This window comes from Hordeum vulgare, chromosome 2H, assembly GCF_904849725.1.
Source record: "Hordeum vulgare subsp. vulgare chromosome 2H, MorexV3_pseudomolecules_assembly, whole genome shotgun sequence".
Taxonomy (NCBI): domain Eukaryota; kingdom Viridiplantae; phylum Streptophyta; class Magnoliopsida; order Poales; family Poaceae; genus Hordeum; species Hordeum vulgare.
The window spans coordinates 169,822,886-169,842,036 of record NC_058519.1 but is presented as its reverse complement, the minus strand read 5'-3'; the positions used below and the strand labels follow the sequence as shown (position 1 = coordinate 169,842,036).

Sequence of the window (19,151 nt, the reverse complement as noted above, 5' to 3'; positions counted from 1 at the left end):
ATAGTTGTGATATTTACACTGATCACAAGAGCCTAAAATATATCTTCACGTAGAAGGAGTTGAACCTCAGACAGGGGAGATGGCTAGAGTTGATCAAGGACTACGACATGAGATTGCATTATCATCGAGGGAAGGCAAATGTTGTAGCAGATGCTTTGAGCCGTAAGAGTTATGTGAACACACTCATAGCGGGAGGATTACCCCAGGAGTTAGCCGACGATCTCAGAGAGCTCAAACTGGAGATAGTCCCAAGAGGATATGTGGCCACGCTGGAAATTCAGTCCACCTTGACCGGAAAAATCCGTGAAGCTCAGAAGACAGACAAGGAAATAGCTGAGATTAAGCAAAGAATGAATGATGGGAAGTCTAAAGGTTTTCGTGAGGATGAACATGGAACTATATGGTTTGAGGACCGCATATATGTGCCTAATGATCCTGAACTCAAGAAGTTGATACTTGAGGAAGCCCACGATTCCCCATACTCGATACATCCAGGAAACAACAAGATGTATCTGGAATTGAAGGAAAATTTCTTGTGGACAGGAATGAAGAAGGACATTGCCGAGTTTGTAGCAATATGCGATGTTTGTCAGCGAGTAAAAGCCGAGCATCAGAAGCCAGCAGGATTACTTCAACCTTTGCTGATACCCGAGTGGAAATGGGAGAAGCTTGGTAAGGACTTCATCACAGGATTACCCAGGACCCGTTCAGGTTATGATTCTATCTGGGTAGTGGTCGATTGTTTGACCAAGGTAGCTCACTTCATTCCCGTGAAGACTACCTACACGAGTGCTAAGCTGGCCAAGATCTATATGACCAGGATCGTATGTCTGCATGGAGTTCCGAGGAGTATCGTGTCAGATAGAGGAACTTAATTCACGTCAAAGTTTTGGCACCAACTACACGAAACCTTGGGAGCGAGATTGGAATTTAGTACAGCTTTTCACCCACAGACCGATGGACAGACCGAGAGAGTCAATCAGATTCTGGAGGACATGTTGAGAGCTTGCGCACTAGACTATGGGTCTAGCTGGGACGATAATTTGCCTTACGCCGAGTTCTCATACAACAATAGCTATCAGACAAGTCTGAAGATGGCCCCTTTCGAAGATCTATATGGAAGGAGGTGCAGAACACCATTGATGTGGGATGGTGTTGGAGACCGAAAACTTTTTGGTCCCGACCTTATCCGAGATTCTGAAGAGAAGGTCAAGCTGATTCGTGACTGACTCAAGATAGCTCAGTCGAGACAGAAGAGTTATGCTGATAGCAAACGCAAGGAAGTAACATACGAAGTGGGAGACCGAGCATACCTTCGTGTGTACCCACTTCGAGGAATCAAGAGGTTTGGTGTAAAAAGAAAGTTAGCACCCAGATTCATTAGCCCCTACAAAATTCTTGAATGTAGAGGCGAAGTTGCATACAAGTTGGAATTGCCGGAAGGATTGTCCGGAGTTCATGACGTTTTCCATGTTTTCTAGTTGAAGAAATGCCATGCTGATATAACTGACATTCCGCTGAGAGATACAGTGCCCCTAGAGGCCATACAGCTTGACAGTGATCTGACTTATGAGGAGAAACTCGTCAGGATTCTCAAGACTGCCAACAGAGTTACTCGCAGCAAGATCATCAAGTTTTGCAAGGTTTTGTGGAGTCATCACACCGAGGAAGAAGCCACCTGGGAACGAGAAGAAGATCTCCGTCGAGACCACCCGCACCTATTTTCTAGCCAACCCGAATCTCGAGGGCGAGATTCATTTTAAGGTGGGTAGGTTTGTAACATCCCAAATTTCCTAATTTGGAATGTTTTACAATTGTAGCTAAGCATCTATGCATTTTGATTTTAATAAAGGTGGCATTTGCATTTCTTTCGACTTTTGCTTTGCATTTTATTTTTCTTCACTCATGGAATGACAGGAATATTATCTTACCAAGCAAGAAAAAGAGAGGAGGAACATGACCCTCCAAGCCAGGGGCAATTCTTTGAAATATTTGAACCATAAAACCCAAGGGGTTATTTGAAAAATATTTGCAAAAAGTAAATAAACCAACTTAGGGATTTTCTTAAAAACATTTTTTCTCAAGTATTTATTTTGGCCGTGGAAAAATGTCCATCTTACTGGATTTATTTTTCTGATAATTTTGATATATAATACCCCTATATTCCGAGTATATCCTATTTCCTTTTATACGTTTTTATTTCCTGTTTTTCAAAAAAGGAATAAAATATTTTTATTAGGAAACTTCCGCTCGCGACGCTGGCAAATCGGATCCAGCCCAGACCCCGTCACCCCTAACCTCGCGCCACTATCCTTCCTGGCCATGGCCGGTGCCCACGGGAAGTTTCCTCCCCCCCCCCCCGATCTCCGGATTTCCTACCTCCCCGCGCCTCCCTCGCCCCCTATAAGTACCCCCCCCACCCCGGCCGCACCCCATTCCCCTCGCCCCAGCCCCGTTTCGCCGCCTCGTCACCCCCCTACACAGCTCACCGGAGCCGAGCTCCAGGAGAAGCCTGACGCCCCTACCGCGCCTCCCCGCACCTCCTGACGCCGCCAGGAGCCTCCTTCACCCCACCGCACTCCCTTCCCCCCCCCCCAACCCCGAGCTCCACCACCTCCAAGCCCCACGCTGACATCACCTCCGGCCAGCCAACCTCCCTGCCACGGTGAGGTCTCTTTCCCCCTTATGTTTTTTTTTCTTTTTCTTCCCACCGTAGGATCTAGGGCACACGGTGTAGATTAGACAGGGACTTACCACTTCGGTTCCTTAAAAAGAACCGACCAGTCGGTTAATTTATTTACTTAACCGAAGCATTTTTTTACATATCGGCCATTTGTTAGATTAGCTCTAGCAGCGCACAGGTCTAGACCAATCAGAGCATGCCATGTCAGCGTTCCCTTTTCTATTCTAAATCTGTAACAGAAATAGTTCTGTTTTTCTTTTCTTGATAACTTTTAATCTATAGATCCAATTAAGGTGATTCTTTTTGCATTAGATCATAAAGTTTATGTAGTTCATGAAAATATAAAATTTGACTATGTTTGAATTTATAAAATTTGATTTAAAACAGATTTGATTCAAATCTTATTTTATGAGTACCGGGAGTTTAAAAATAGATTTGTAATTGATTATTTTTGCTATTCGTCACTAGTGATCTTATTCATAAGTAGGTTAAGTTTCAGCATTTTTAAGATATTTTATCTTGGGGTTTTCACCAAAACAGATTCTTATTTGGTTATGGAAAGACAATTTTACTCCTTGTGCTATAGCTATTCCTTATTAGATGCTTTATTTCGATTACTTGTCATTGTGGTGCTTATTGTGTGAATTTGTTTGTGTCGATAGATCACCCGGAGTGTGAAGCTCGTTATCTAGAAGCATTCGAGTTCGACAGTCGTCAGCAAGGCAAGTCACGTTGATCATATTTCCTATGTTTTATACGCATTCTAGATCAACCTTTCTTCACCTATTGCATGCTAAGTAGGAACTCGAAAAATTGGTTCTTGATGTAGTATCATGTGGTAGGCACCCATCACCCTTGCTACTTGGCCCGGGACCATACATGTTATTTTGCTATGCTTAAGTAGACAGGGTTTTGGTTGAGTGTCTATCACGAGTGTTGTGAGAAAATTTTAATAATCAAGACCGGATATGTCAAGATTTTCGAGACCTCATGATGTAATGGAACTCTAGGTGAAGGACGGTTCAGATGGGCTCCCTGGGATAAACCAGCGAAGGACCCGGGATGCATGGAGAAGCGCCATGACCTCTTGCGGAAAGTGTCACGCCCAAGATGCGACCCTATCCTCAATTTGGCTCGAAGGCCTCGTCAGGGATAGAATCGCATCTCGTCGTGTCGCAAGAATGGATATCGTTACAAGTACATGTACTGAAAAGAAGAGATATATATATATATATATATACAGAGTTGGCTTACACTCGCCACAAGCTACATCAGAGTCACATCAGTACATTACATCATCATCAAGGGTAAGAACAGGGTCCGACTACGGACGAAAACAAACGACAAAAGAAGAACGACGTCCATCCTTGCTATCCCAGGCTGCCGGCCCGGAACCCATCCTAGATCGATGAAGAAGAAGAAGAAGTAGCAACTCCAAATGAATAATCAACGCGCTCGCGTCAAGTAACCTTTACCTGAACCTGCAACTGGTGTTGTAGTAATCTGTGAGCCACAGGGGACTCAGCAATCTCATTTCCAAAGGTATCAAGACTAGCAAAGCTTAATGGGTGAGGTAAGGTTAAGTGGTGAGGTTGCAGCAGCGGCTAAGCATATGTTTGGTGGCTAAACTTACGAGTACCAGAAATAAGAGGGGGAAGATCTACGCATAGAGGACGTGAACTACAGATGATCAAATGAATGATCCTGAACACCTACCTACGTCAGACATAACCCCACCGTGTCCTCGATCGGAGAAGGAACTCACGAAAGAGACAATCACGGTTACGCACACAGTTGGCATATTTTAATTAAGTTAACTTCAAGTTATCTAGAACCAGTGTTAAACAAAGTTTCCACATTGCCACATAACCGCGGGCACGGCTTTCCGAAAGATTTAACCCTGCAGGGGTGCTCCAACTAGTACATCACAAATTACCAGAAGCCGCATGGAAATCCTCAATCACGAAGCTCGCGATTTCGTCGGATTCCCTAGTGGAAAACCTCAACTCTGAGATTACTCAAAGCATCACCGGAATCCCGATGCACAAGATATCTCGTCAAAGGTAAAACTAATCCAGCAAGGCCGCCCGACGTGTCGACGATCCAGATAGGAGTCGCGTACCTCGTTCTCAGGACACGACGGATAAGCGATGCGTACAAGTGCCAAACCTCGAGTTACCTCACGGTGGTCCCGCACAGTGCTCTGTTTTGGACCAACACTCATGAGGAGCACTAGCCCAGGGGTTGATTAAAATAGTCCGCGGGTGCCGGCGGGTCCCTATGCATTATTATTAGGTTATTAGGCAAATGTAGTACCAAAGTTGGGCCTTGCCAGACCAGCTTTAATCTAAAACGAATTATCAAGGGGGTCCCCATAACAACCCCGATCGTGTTAGGAGCGCTCGTTTATGGAACATAGCACCGGTAGCCGGTAACTAAAGGGGGCAAAGGTGGAACAAAACACCAGGCTAGAAAGGCCGAACCTTCCACCTTTTACCAAGTATATAGGTGCATTAAATTAAATAACATTTAATATGGTGATATAACAAGGAACCCATGTTATCACATGGAAGCAACTACACCTGCAACTAGCAACGCTACCAACAGGGTTAAGCAAGCAGTATCATAGCCAAACAGTGGTTTGCTAGGTCAAACAGGTTGAAGGTAATCATGGCATTGTTGAGAGGCTGATATTTAACAGGTGGTAGGCAAGGAGACATAAATGATAGAAGCAATAAACTAGCATGGCAAGGATAGTAATGGTATCTGGGAAATGATCATCTTGCCTGAGATCCCGCTTGGAAGAAGAACGCCTCCGTGAAGCAGACGAACCGACGTAGTCGAACGAGTCCTCACTTTCCGACACGCTTGCGGAACTCTAACGAGACAAAGGAAACCGGAAACAAGAATCAACACACGATATTCACCACACGATGCACAACACAGATGATGCATGAGCAGCGGAATACATGCAAGTCACGGCATGACAATTCACACAATCAAACACTACACATTAAGTGAAGTTCAATATGCAACGAGGTGCATATTGACGAAACTCCACGTTTAATTATTTAGTTCACTCCCGATTAGGTACACGACAATATTACCTGTGGTTAAATATGGCAAGAGGTGAAGCGTAACTTAAACTACCTATCTAGACATTTTAAATGAGGTCGGAAATGTCATATAACACCTCTGAAACGACCTCGCAAGTTAATTTACAATTCTGTCCAGATCTGAACTAATGCATTTAATTAGTTGTTAAACAGCAAAACAAATAGGTTAACGTGATTCTACGCGTCAAGGCAAGCAACCTACACATAGAGATCATCTCCAACGGAGCTACGGATCAAAAGTTACAAGCACCGCAAGATATGATGGCATGAATGCAATATGTGTGCAACGACGGCTACGAGCACTTCAACACATGCAACCAGCAAGAGAAAATGAAACTACACGAGATTCTAAGCAAGTTTCATGTAGGACACGATCAAATCGGAGCTACGGTTCATCAACTACGAGTAAAACAAGAAATGACTACAATCTGCCAAAATCGCCACATAGCTACTTCTACGCCCCACAACTACGGCTACACAACTCCGATATGCTCAAGCGAGGCATGGCACGGAAGAGGGCAAGAAGCACTACTACAAACAACTAACAACAACTAGCATGGCAGCAAGGAGCACTAGGAAAAGAAGACACAAAATAGCCTCTCACACTATTTCAGACATAGTGAAAATTACACCTCATGAAAGTGCAGTTTTCAGCCTGAAGCAATATTGACAGCAGCAAAAACTATAGCTACAGGACTCCAAAAGGCATGAACATTTACAGCATGCTAGAGAAACACAAGGGGTACAACTAAATCCATTGGACCAACCTCAAAAGAGCTACACATCACAAGATAGAAGCAAGACAAGACAGCGACAAAATATAACAGATTCCAGACTTAGAAATATTTCACCACATCCAAAACTGCACTATTTCTAGCAACTTGAGAGCAATCAAACCACACCTAAACATGCATTTATATTGCAACTAAAAATACCAGAGGCTATACCAAACATCCAAGATCGAATCTCTAGTTGACAACTCCGTCAAACGACGCACGGAATAAATCCTACGAATTAAACAAAAGGGCAACATAGCAAAATATCGCGCGAACTAACTTACTCAAAAGCTAAAACTAATTGCACAGAAAAAATCACATGGATTTTTCTACCCCGGAACATATAAAATATGTGGGGTTTGCAACACAAAATAATGCCACACATTAATGCGAGATAATCTCCTATATACGGGAAAATAAACTACCGGCAATCCCTACACGCAAAAATACGAGTGACCGCTCTAAATTACATGGCAAATGGGTCCCTAGAGCATGAACATTTTATCTAAGGCATTCGCGCAAACCGGACACGCACGAGAAATAATTACGGGACGAAACCTATAAAAACAGCATGTTATTCTAGGCATCCGGCACGCTAAACGACGTCAAACTATTATGCAAGTTGGATAATCGAATTCTACGCGAAATTCTATGCCAAAATCATATACAATACATTGCGATCCGATACACAGTTTTAAAGTTACGGTCATCTAAATATCGTCTAATTCCTGAAAATTAATATACTCTCAGGGAAAAAAATATTAAGCTAAAGGGGCCTAACAGGGGGCGCTGGATACTAACTAGCGCTGGGGCGGGAATAGAGGCTACCTTGGGGGAAGGCCTCTTGGGCCGGCGGTGGACAGGCGTCCTGGCCTGGGGCGGATAAGGTGATGGGCCGGCCGGGCGCTGGGGAGGCCGGCCCGGTCGAGCGCCGGGGAGGCACGCCGCTGGGGGGGCGCTGGAGGCCCACGCGCCAGGAGCGTTGAGGCTCGTCGTGCTTCTCCCCTGGCGGTGGCTCGGTCCCTGCAGCGGATGGCGGCGGGACGACGGCACGGGGCGACCACCGACGAGGGGCGGCGGGATCCGGCCGGGAACCACCGGATCTGGATGGGGGGAGGAGCGGCCGGTGCTTCGGCGAGCGCTCGAGGCGGCGGCCGGCGAGGAGCTGCGGGGAACGGCGCGAGGCGGCCGGGGCTGCAGTTTTTTTCACGTGGCGGGGCAAATCGGGGCGGCCGGCGGCAGGACGCGATGGCCGGCGGGGACGGCAGGTGCCTCGCCGGTGAGGGGCTCCGGCTGGCGCGGCTGCTGGCCGGTGGCGAGCACGTCTCCCGGTGGCGAAGGGGCGATGCTCCGCGGGGCTGCGGGCGCCATGGGAGGAACGGCCGAGGCGACGGCGCCAGTCCGGGCCCGGCGGGCTACAGATGGGCCTAGGCAGGCCCGCGGGAGGAGAGAGGAGAGAGCAGGTGGGGGCGGCTAGGGTTTCGGGACGGCGCGGATCCCGAGGTGGAGAGGGGTTGGTTGCCTAAAATTAAGGAGGAGGTCTATTTATAACAAATGGGGGGGGCTAGGTTTAGCGGAATTACGACCCGGTTCCAACCGCGGGGTCGGATTCGACTAATTCTGAACGCGTGACGGACGAGTGGCTGTGTAGAGGGGATATCCGGAGACGAGAGGGGGAACGGGCGGCGCGGCAACGATTTTTAAAACACCGACACACGTCCGACGGTAGACCGAATATGGTGCCGCTACGGGCGACCGTTCGGGTACCAGACGGTCTCCGATCGCGACGAAATTCAACAGGCGGTCTAGCGATAACTATTTACGACCGCACGTCAAATTTCAACCCGATCATAGGAAGTTTTACGCATATTTTAAAAACAAGTTTCGAACGATGCCGCGGGCGCGTGCAAGTGCGGCTGGGGTCAGAATGGACAACGACGAGAACCGGCAACTAACAACAGATGCAACTTTTGAAAACTGGCAGCAACGGAGACGCCGATGCAATGCAGATGATGCGAATGATGCGAGAAAATAAAACAGACACACAACGAAAACTGAAAGGAAAGGGAATCTTCTCGAACGTCGGCATCGGGCTGTCACAACTCTCCTACACTACAAGAAGATCTCGCCCCGAGATCCAAGAATGAAAGGGGAAGAGGATGAGAAGGAACAAGAGGTAAAAACTTAGTCGCTTCTTTGACAAACGAGTGAAACCAACGATCCTTGAAGGTTGCAAAGAGATGAAGAATGATATGAGAAAGAAGCAAGAATTCACGGAAAATTTCGGCAACACTTCGGTAGGAAAATGGGACAAAAAATATGAAAAGGTAGGAGAAATAGACAATAATCACAACAAACAAGTACAATAGAGCAAGGGAAACCATGATCTTGATAGAACAACAAAATAGACCCAAAAGAGCAACATCACAATGCCTCCGGAACAATAGAATAGGAACTAGCTCATACGCAAGAAGAGAATGAAGGGAGAATGACAACTACTACCTCAAACGAACTTGGCAAGCACCCTTGCAAGAAGAATTGAACGAAATTGTTGGAAAACAACAACGAAAGGAACAAGATAGTAGTGGGCTTAAGAAGATCATCTCAACATATATGAGGTGACAACCAACCACTAAAGAAACAAGGATTGATTGGGAGAAACAAGATATGGACAATCTCTTACACCAAGAGGATGCATTGAGAACTTGGATTAATGACAAGCACCATGATAGTGTAATCCATAGGAAAAGCTTTAGGTGAAATCCAAACCAAGATAGCTCAAATGAAGAAATCATGGGTTGAAAATATTTCATGATCAAAGAATTGGTGGATTTAATTATATCATTCTTGAAATAAAATCTCTTCAAGACTCCTACACTAACAAGAATGCTATAATACCACCTCAAAGGATAACGAAAGAAAGATTGCACATAAAAATGCAAGAGAAAGGATAGTTGAGGTTCTCCAACAAGAATCTTGAAGAACACTTGAGAATGGATTGAAACCTTGATGAACCACCATGATGGACCTCCGTATACAAATGAATGATGCAAAGATATGAAGGATGAAAGAATAAGATTGGAGCCTTGCAAAGTCTTCGATGAAGCTTCACGAAGAGAAACTTGAGAAAACTTGGAACTCCGGAAAAGAAATATAGGCACTTGAGAAAAGAATTGATATCATGAGTCCTCCGAAAGAAGAATTGAAATCACTATGAACAAGAATAAGAATTATGTTAAGCTTATCCTTCATCAAGTTAAACTGATGACAAGCAATGGATTTAGCGTACCACTTATTCTACTAGAAATGAATCTTGGAGAAACAGAGAGGAAAGCACCACTTGAGGCAAAAATTGAAGGAAGCACCGGTAAGAATTCCAATTAAATGGGAACACCACGAATTAATGGAGATACATGAGAATGAAGAGAACATAAGCCACCTGAGAGAAACTTGAACAAGGCACCAGATAAACGAGAGACGAACGAAGAGACAACAATTGAGAAGAATCGAGGATGAAAGCTGAAAGCTGAGAACGAAGAATCTTCGGAAATGATGGCCTTCGGAGGATCGAGAAATAAAAACAACTCAGAGAAGCACCGGATAACAAGAAATAGAATCTCATGATTGGAGACAAATTCAAGATGATAAGACGAACCTGAAATGATGAATCCTCAAGAGAATGGACCAAGATTGAGAGAAACACTCCTTCGGATTTGCAAGCTGAGAATGATGACGAGGAACAACACCAAGAACTACTGAGACACTCCGGAATAATGAAGAAAGAAAGGTTGAGCCACTATGAGAATTAATTCCAACAGGTCTTGAAGAAGGGATATGACTGATGAAATTCATACTTACGTCACAGTTGAAAAGATATAGAGGTCTCCGGGAAAGATTACAAAAGCCAGATAAGATCTTGGGAAAGAACCTGTGGGTTATGGGCCCACTCGAAGAAACCACCGTTGAAAAGATCGTTGAAAAGATTGATATTGCACCGGTATGAACAGAACTAGATGAGGTTAGCACCTCGAAATAATTAAAATAATTGAAAACGAGAAACTACTGAAATATCTTCAACGCTCCGGATGAAAAGAGAGGAATGAAAAACAAGATATGCTCATAAGAATTTAACATAGGAAAGAATTACAAGGATAAATAGGATATGATGAAAACGGACAACTGAATTAAGTTCACCAGAAAGATAACAAGATTGAATAAAGATGAGCACGAAGGTCCTGAGAATCTTCGCGATGAATCACCGGTTACGAAAGAAAGAAGAGATAGCGGAAGCATCACTGAAATGAAATGCAGTTGGATGAAATCCAATCACTGAAGAAAAAGGGCGGGAGGGCGGGGAAAAACAAAGACAACTTGGGACGGATGAGATGAACTCCGGAATAAAATGAGAGAATGATCTTGCAAAATTGGATAGGATATGATTACTTGAAGAGAAACACACCGGTTGAAAAAGAATTAGCACGACGACTCCGGTTGACAAGAAATGATAATACAATCTGATTGAGCAAAGAATTGCATTCACATAAAAATATGAGAACACAGATTAGGAAAGATCTGAAATCACCATTGACATCGGAGCAACTCGAATTACCATATTCCAACAAAACAAGGATGCGGCTTATGAAACAAGCCAGTACAAACTCATGAGGAAGATTTTCGTCCGATATTTTCGTGGACAGGATCGCACGGGCTCGAACCTTACAGAAGCCATCAAGTGCAAGGCAGTGCACCCGACATACGAAGCGTCCCCGAGTCGTAGCAAGCTACAAGGACTCTTTAAGACACAACGTGTACCACTGTAAGTCGACCGTGAACAAACGAATCCACTAGATGTCGAACCCCAACCTAACATCATGCATTTGTTGGAAGAATGTCCTATAAGTAACTACTTGAATTCCCACCTATGAATTCCCGAAATATCTGGTCATGCAATCTGGTACACGGATACAAGGAGTAATAATCACACAACTCCTATACTAACCCGTCACCTGTATCACATCCGTCAACACACAACCAGAATCTCGGACCTTCATCTACAACAGACCCTCGTGATCACAACAATACAAAGTATGGCAGTACTCCCGAACAATCTGCACCAGTACTGGGGACATCGGGGCTATCTCGCCACTACTAGTATTGAAGCAATTACGAACATCCTTCGTCCTAAGATACTAAGAAATCTGAATGATAACGATGTGCTCAAGAATCCCCTGGAGCTCAACTCCCCGGAAGAAGATCAAGTTAGACAGGAGGCACCAAGACAGAACTCCATCACATCGTTATCATATAGATCCCAAAAATATCCGCATGATCCTAAAAAAAATTTGAGTGAGAAGAGGAGTAGAATAAATTATTACATCAAGATCCCTCACCAGAGCATAGAAGAGGAGAAAAAAGAATCCTACTCTCCGATATATAACTAGACTCAAAGCAGTTTTTTCACTAGACTCGACTCGGCCAAGTTTGATCAATCAAGGGGGCTCCTAGGTCGGTACTGCTCTGATACCAACTTGTCATGCCCAAGATGCGACCCTATCCTCAATTTGGCTCGAAGGCCTCATCAGGGATAGAAGCGCATCTCGTCGTGTCGCAAGAATGGATATCGTTACAAGTACATGTACTGAAAAGAAGAGATATATATATATATATACAGAGTTGGCTTACACTCGCCACAAGCTACATCAGAGTCACATCAGTACATTACATCATCATCAAGGGTAAGAACAGGGTCCGACTACGGACGAAAACAAACGACAAAAGAAGAACGACGTCCATCCTTGCTATCCCAGGCTGCCGGCCCGAAACCCATCCTAGATCGATGAAGAAGAAGAAGTAGCAACTCCAAATGAATAATCAACGCGCTCGCGTCAAGTAACCTTTACCTGAACCTGCAACTGGTGTTGTAGTAATCTGTGAGCCACAGGGGACTCAGCAATCTCATTTCCAAAGGTATCAAGATTAGGAAAGCTTAATGGGTGAGGTAAGGTTAAGTGGTGAGGTTGCAGCAGCGGCTAAGCATATGTTTGGTGGCTAAACTTACGAGTACCAGAAATAAGAGGGGGAAGATCTACGCATAGAGGACGTGAACTACAGATGATCAAATGAATGATCCTGAACACCTACATACGTCAGACATAACCCCACCGTGTCCTCGATCGGAGAAGGAACTCACGAAAGAGACAATCACGGTTACGCACACAGTTGGCATATTTTAATTAAGTTAACTTCAAGTTATCTAGAACCAGTGTTAAACAAAGTTTCCACATTGCCACATAACCGCGGGCACGGCTTTCCGAAAGATTTAACCCTGCAGGGGTGCTCCAACTAGTCCATCACAAATTACCAGAAGCCGCATGGAAATCCTCAATCACGAAGCTCGCGATTTCGTCGGATTCCCTAGTGGAAAACCTCAACTCTGAGATTACTCAAAGCATCACCGGAATCCCGAAGCACAAGATATCTCGTCAAAGGTAAAACTAATCCAGCAAGGCCGCCCGACGTGTCGACGATCCCGATAGGAGTCGCGTACCTCGTTCTCAGGACACGACGGATAAGCGATGCGTACAAGTGCCAAACCTCGAGTTACCTCGCGGTGGTCCCGCACAGTGCTCTGTTTTGGACCAACACTCATGAGGAGCACTAGCCCGGGGGTTGATTAAAATAGTCCGCGGGTGCCGGCGGGTCCCTATGCATTATTATTAGGTTATTAGGCAAATGTAGTACCAAAGTTGGGCCTTGCCAGACCAGCTTTAATCTAAATCGAATTATCAAGGGGGTCCCCATAACAACCCCGATCGTGTTAAGAGCGCTCGTTTATGGAACATAACACCGGTAGCCGGTAACTAAAGGGGGCAAAGGTGGAACAAACCACCAGGCTAGAAAGGCCGAGCCTTCCACCTTTTACCAAGTATATAGGTGCATTAAATTAAATAACATTTAATATGGTGATATAACAAGGAACCCATGTTATCACATGGAAGCAACTACACCTGCAACTAGCAACGCTACCAACAGGGTTAAGCAAGCAGTATCATAGCCAAACAGTGGTTTGCTAGGTCAAACAGGTTGAAGGTAATCATGGCATTGTTGAGAGGCTGATATTTAACAGGTGGTAGGCAAGGAGACATAAATGATAGAAGCAATAAACTAGCATGCCAAGGATAGTAATGGTATCTGGGGAAATGATCATCTTGCCTGAGATCCCGCTTGGAAGAAGAACGCCTCCGTGAAGCAGACGAACCGACGTAGTCGAACGAGTCCTCACTTTCCAACACGCTTGCGGAACTCTAACGAGACGAAGGAAACCGGAAACAAGAATCAACACACGATATTCACCACACGATGCACAACACAGATGATGCATGAGCAGCGGAATACATGCAAGTCACGGCATGACAATTCACGCAATCAAACACTACACATTAAGTGAAGTTCAATATGCAACGAGGTGCATATTGACGAAACTCCACGTTTAATTATTTAGTTCACTCCCGATTAGGTACACGACAATATTAACTGTGGTTAAACATGGAAAGAGGTGAAGCGTAACTTAAACTACCTATCTAGACAGTTTAAATGAGGTCGGAAATGTCATATAGCACCTCCGAAACGACCTCGCAAGTTAATTTACAATTCTGTCCAGATCTGAACTAATGCATTTAATTAGTTGTTAAACATCAAAACAAATAGGTTCACGTGATTCTACGCGTCAAGGCAAGCAACCTACACATAGAGATCATCTCCAACGGAGCTACGGATCAAAAGTTACAAGCACCGCAAGATATGATGGCATGAATGCAATATGTGTGCAACGGCGGCTACGAGCACTTCAACACATGCAACCAGCAAGAGAAAATGAAACTACACGAGATTCTAAGAAAGTTTCATGTAGGACACGATCAAATCGGAGCTACGGTTCATCAACTACGAGTAAAACAAGAAATGACTACAATCTGCCAAAATCGCCACATAGCTACTTCTACACCCCACAACTACGGCTACACAACTCCGATATGCTCAAGCAAGGCATGACACGGAAGAGGGCAAGAAGCACTACTACAAACAACTAACAACAACTAGCATGGCAGCAAGGAGCACTAGGAAAAGAAGACACAAAATAGCCTCTCACACACTATTTCAGACATAGTGAAAATTACACCTCATGAAAGTGCAGTTTTCAGCCTGAAGCAATATTGACAGCAGCAAAAACTATAGCTACAGGACTCCAAAAGGCATGAAAATTTACAGCATGCTAGAGAAACACAAGGGGTACAACTAACTCCATTGGACCAACCTCAAAAGAGCTACACATCACAAGATACAAGCAAGACAAGACAGCGACAAAATATAACAGATTCCAGACTTAGAAATATTTCAGCACGTCCAAAACAGCACTATTTCTAGCAACTTGTGAGCAATCAAACCACACCTAAACATGCATTTCTATTGCAACTAAAAATACCAGAGGCTATACCAAACATCCAAGATCGAATCTCTAGTTGACAACTCCGTCAAACGACGCACGGAATAAATCCAACGAATTAAACAAAGGGCAACATAGCAAAATATCGCGCGAACTAACTTACTCAAAAGCTAAAACTAATTGCACAGAAAAATCACATGGATTTTTCTACCCCGGAACATATAAAATATGTGGGGTTTGCAACACAAAATAATGCCACAAATTAATGCGAGATAATCTCCTATATACGGGAAAATAAACTACCGGCAATCCCTACACGCAAAAATACGAGTGACCGCTCTAAAGTACATGGCAAATGGGTCCCTAGAGCATGAACATTTTATATAAGGCATTCGCGCAAACCGGACACGCACGAGAAATAATTACGGGACGAAACCTATAAAAACAGCACGTTATTCTAGGCATCCGGCACGCTAAACGACGTCAAACTATTATGCAAGTTGGATAATCGAATTCTACGCGAAATTCTACGCCAAAATCATATACAATACATCGCGATTCGATACACGGTTCTAATGTTACGGTCATCTAAATATCGTCTAATTCCTGAAAATTAATATACTCTCAGGGAAAAAATATTAAGCTAAAGGGGCCTAACAGGGGGCGCTGGATACTAACTAGCGCTGGGGCGGGAATAGAGGATACCTTGGGGGAGGGCCTCTTGGGCCGGCGGTGGACAGGCGTCCTGGCCTGGGGCGGATGAGGTGATGGGCCGGCGGGGCGCTGGGGAGGCCGGCCCGGTCGAGCGCCGGGGAGGCAGGCCGCTTGGGGGGGGGGGCTGGAGGCCCACGCGACAGGAGCGTTGAGGCTCGTCGTGCTTCTCCCCTGGCGGCGGCTCGGTCCCTGCAGCGGATGGCGGCGGGACGACGGCACGGGGCGACCACCGACGAGGGGCGGCGGGATCCGGCCGGGAACCACCGGATCTGGAGGGGTGAGGAGCGGCCGGTGCTCCGACGAGCGCTCGAGGCGGCGACCGGCGAGGAGCTGCGGGGAACGGCGCGAGGCGGCCGGGGCTGCAGTTTTTTTCACGTGGCGGGGCGAATCGGGGCGGCCGGCGGCAGGACACGACGGCCGGCGGGGACGGCAGGTGCCTCGCCGGCGAGGGGCTCCGGCTGGCGCGGCTGCTGGCCAGTGGCGAGCACGTCTCCCTGTGGCGAAGGGGCGATGCTCCGCGGGGCTGCGGGCGCCATGGGAGGAACGGCCGAGGCGACGGCGGCAGTCCGGGCCCGGCGGGCTCCAGATGGGCCTGGGCGGGCCCGCGGGAGGAGAGAGGAGAGAGCAGTTGGGGCGGCTAGGGTTTCGGGACGGCGCGGATCCCGACGTGGAGAGGGGTTGGTTGCCTAAAATTAAGGAGGAGGTCTATTTGTAACAAATGGGGGGCTAGGTTTAGCAGAATTACGACCCGGTTCCAACCGCGGGGTCGGATTCGACTAATTCCGAACGCGTGACGGACGAGTGGCTGTGTAGAGGGGATATCCCGAGACGAGAGGGAGAACAAGCGGCGCGGCAACGATTTTTAAAACACCGACAGACGTCCGACGGTAGACCGAATATGGTGCCGCTACGGGCGACCGTTCGGGTACCAGACGGTCTCCGATCGCGACGAAATTCAACAGGCGGTCTAGCGATAACTATTTACGACCGCACGTCAAATTTCAACCCGATCATAGGAAGTTTTACGCATATTTTAAAAACAAGTTTCGAACGATGCTGCGGGCGCGTGCGAGTGCGGTTGGGCTCAGAACGGACAACGACGAGAACCGGCAACTAACAACGGATGCAACTTTTGAAAACTGGCGGCAACGGAGACGCCGATGCAATGCAGATGATGCGAATGATGCGACAAAATAAAACAGACACACGACGAAAACGGAAAGGAAAGGGAATCTTCTGGAACGTCGGCATCGGGCTGTCACAGAAAGCTTCACCCAGGCACGAAGAGATGGATGGATGCTTCAAGACCCAAGGTTTACCTGCACAGCCACAAGTCATTATGGGCTCTGGTTTGGTTGGAAAATGCGGCGACTCTGGACGAGCGGTGCTACGAGATGTAGAAGAACGGTAGGATTGGATGGGCACCGACAGAGGCTCAGAGGAACCCGTTGAAAGACCATGTTTTGATCATCCGGTACTCAAACACTCTGTAGTGCGAGGACATTCAACGAAGGCAATCAAATGTTGTGGGGAACGTGTGCAAAACTCTACAGAGTACCCAAACCTAATCGATTAGCCGTGTCCACGGTCATGGACAACTTGAGCCGAAGGAACTGAAACTATCTGGAATTCTCAACACAATTAATAATGATGTGGGTATTATTGATAACTTGGGTACGAGAATTGGTTGGTGGAACCATCTCGTTAACAACCAACAATATAGTAATATTTTGCTTTTAGCCCTCCCTCGTTGTAGGATAAAACTTTGCTTTCCGCTAAAAACTTACAAGCCCCACCTGCCATATATGCATGTAGTATAGATGATACTTTTCACCTATCTCTTTTGTGACTTGACGACATATTTAATATGTTGACCTACACGGCTGCAACGTGTCATGTTGCAGAGTACTTTTCCGACCAGGAGTGAGGTCACGATCTACGCTCGGTGATATGCCCTGGAGTCAGATGGACTCTACTACTTTTGAAGCTTCCGCTAGTCTTCATTTAGTTATCTCATGAGTTTGCCTTCAGCCTCTTTATTGTAATCTTTATTGTAATAAAGTACTCGATATGGGATCCGATTAATAAAGCTGTGTGATTGAACTCTCGATATATACATTGATGTATTGTGTGTGTACCAACATGATCTTGGGATGGTACAGAAACACCAGAGACTTGGTCGTTTCAGTTCGGATCGCTACACAGAAGCAGGTTGCTTGGGTGCCCATTATTATTGGTATCTTCTGGACTATTTGGTCACCTCGCAGCATAAAGTTCTTCGGCAATATAGTCATCTCAAAGACGAGAGTTGCAAGAAAATGTATGGTTATAGTGAGGTTATGGGCAAAGAGAGCTAAGAAAGATGAGGTGTTTAGGTTATTAGTTCTTTAGCGGACTGGCCTAGATAATTTATTTTCTTCTTCCCTAACCCCATTGTTCTGTGAAGTCTGCATGTAATAATTGATGTAAGAACAACCATCCAAAACTCTTTTGGTTTGGCTTCTAAATTTAAATAGTTAGGGGCCACCACTCCCTACTGTTACTAAAAAAACATAAAGAGACAAATTATCAGCATATGATTCAAATCACAAACGGTTTATTTGAACAACACAAAATTATGACAACAAGATCCTTATAAAGAAGAGCAAGGAAGTTAGTGGTGTAGCTAGCATTGGAGAGAATGTTGATGTCAGAATTCTCCTCCTCATTAACACCACATGCAACCATGGGAACACCTCTTGTAAATTGACGCTCTTAGCAGTAAATTTCTTGGCACCACCCTGTAAATAGCAACACATAAAACTATGAATGCATATATGCACATGAATGGTTCAGGGTACCCTCAAAGTCATACCATGAAGGAAAGTACCTTAATTAATATGAGCTGCAACCTTGTCCTTGTCAGTGGAAACAAAATGTGGGATCAGCAACACACTCAGCATCAGCGTCACCCACGGACTCAGGATATCTACAAAAGATTTTTTGGTAATCAGTCTGTATAGCTTTTATATGGAAATCAACTACATAGCCACCCAATTGAATGGTAACGAACCTTCAGCCAAACACGATAACCTCAATCTCATTGAAGAGCAGGATCTTTAACTTGAAGTCCATTGCCTTAACATCGTGATTCTTGGTGGGCGGTGATGATGATACATGAGCGGCAGACCGCAGACCAGGTCAAGGTCCTCATGGAGGCCCTCGTCGAACACAAGGTCTGTGTGTTGTAGGAGTACAATTCCACTGAAGCGACGTAGTGGCGGTGGCAAAGGCAGAGTCGAGTAGGTAGTAAAGGGGCAGAGCGACGACGACCGGTGATGGATCCAGGTGAAGTGGCACAAGGTGTTGGTGAATCAGTCCACGTGGTTGACGACAGGCAGCCACGGGGCGGCTCTCACGCTAGGCTCAGGCAGTTGTGTGGG

General features: G+C 45.8%; 1 pseudogene; it reads right to left on the bottom strand.

Moving 5' to 3' along the window:
• Nucleotides 1–18,843, bottom strand: part of LOC123426012 — a 35,788-nt pseudogene extending 16,945 nt beyond the window's left edge.
• Between the last annotated feature and the right edge of the window lie 308 nt (nucleotides 18,844–19,151).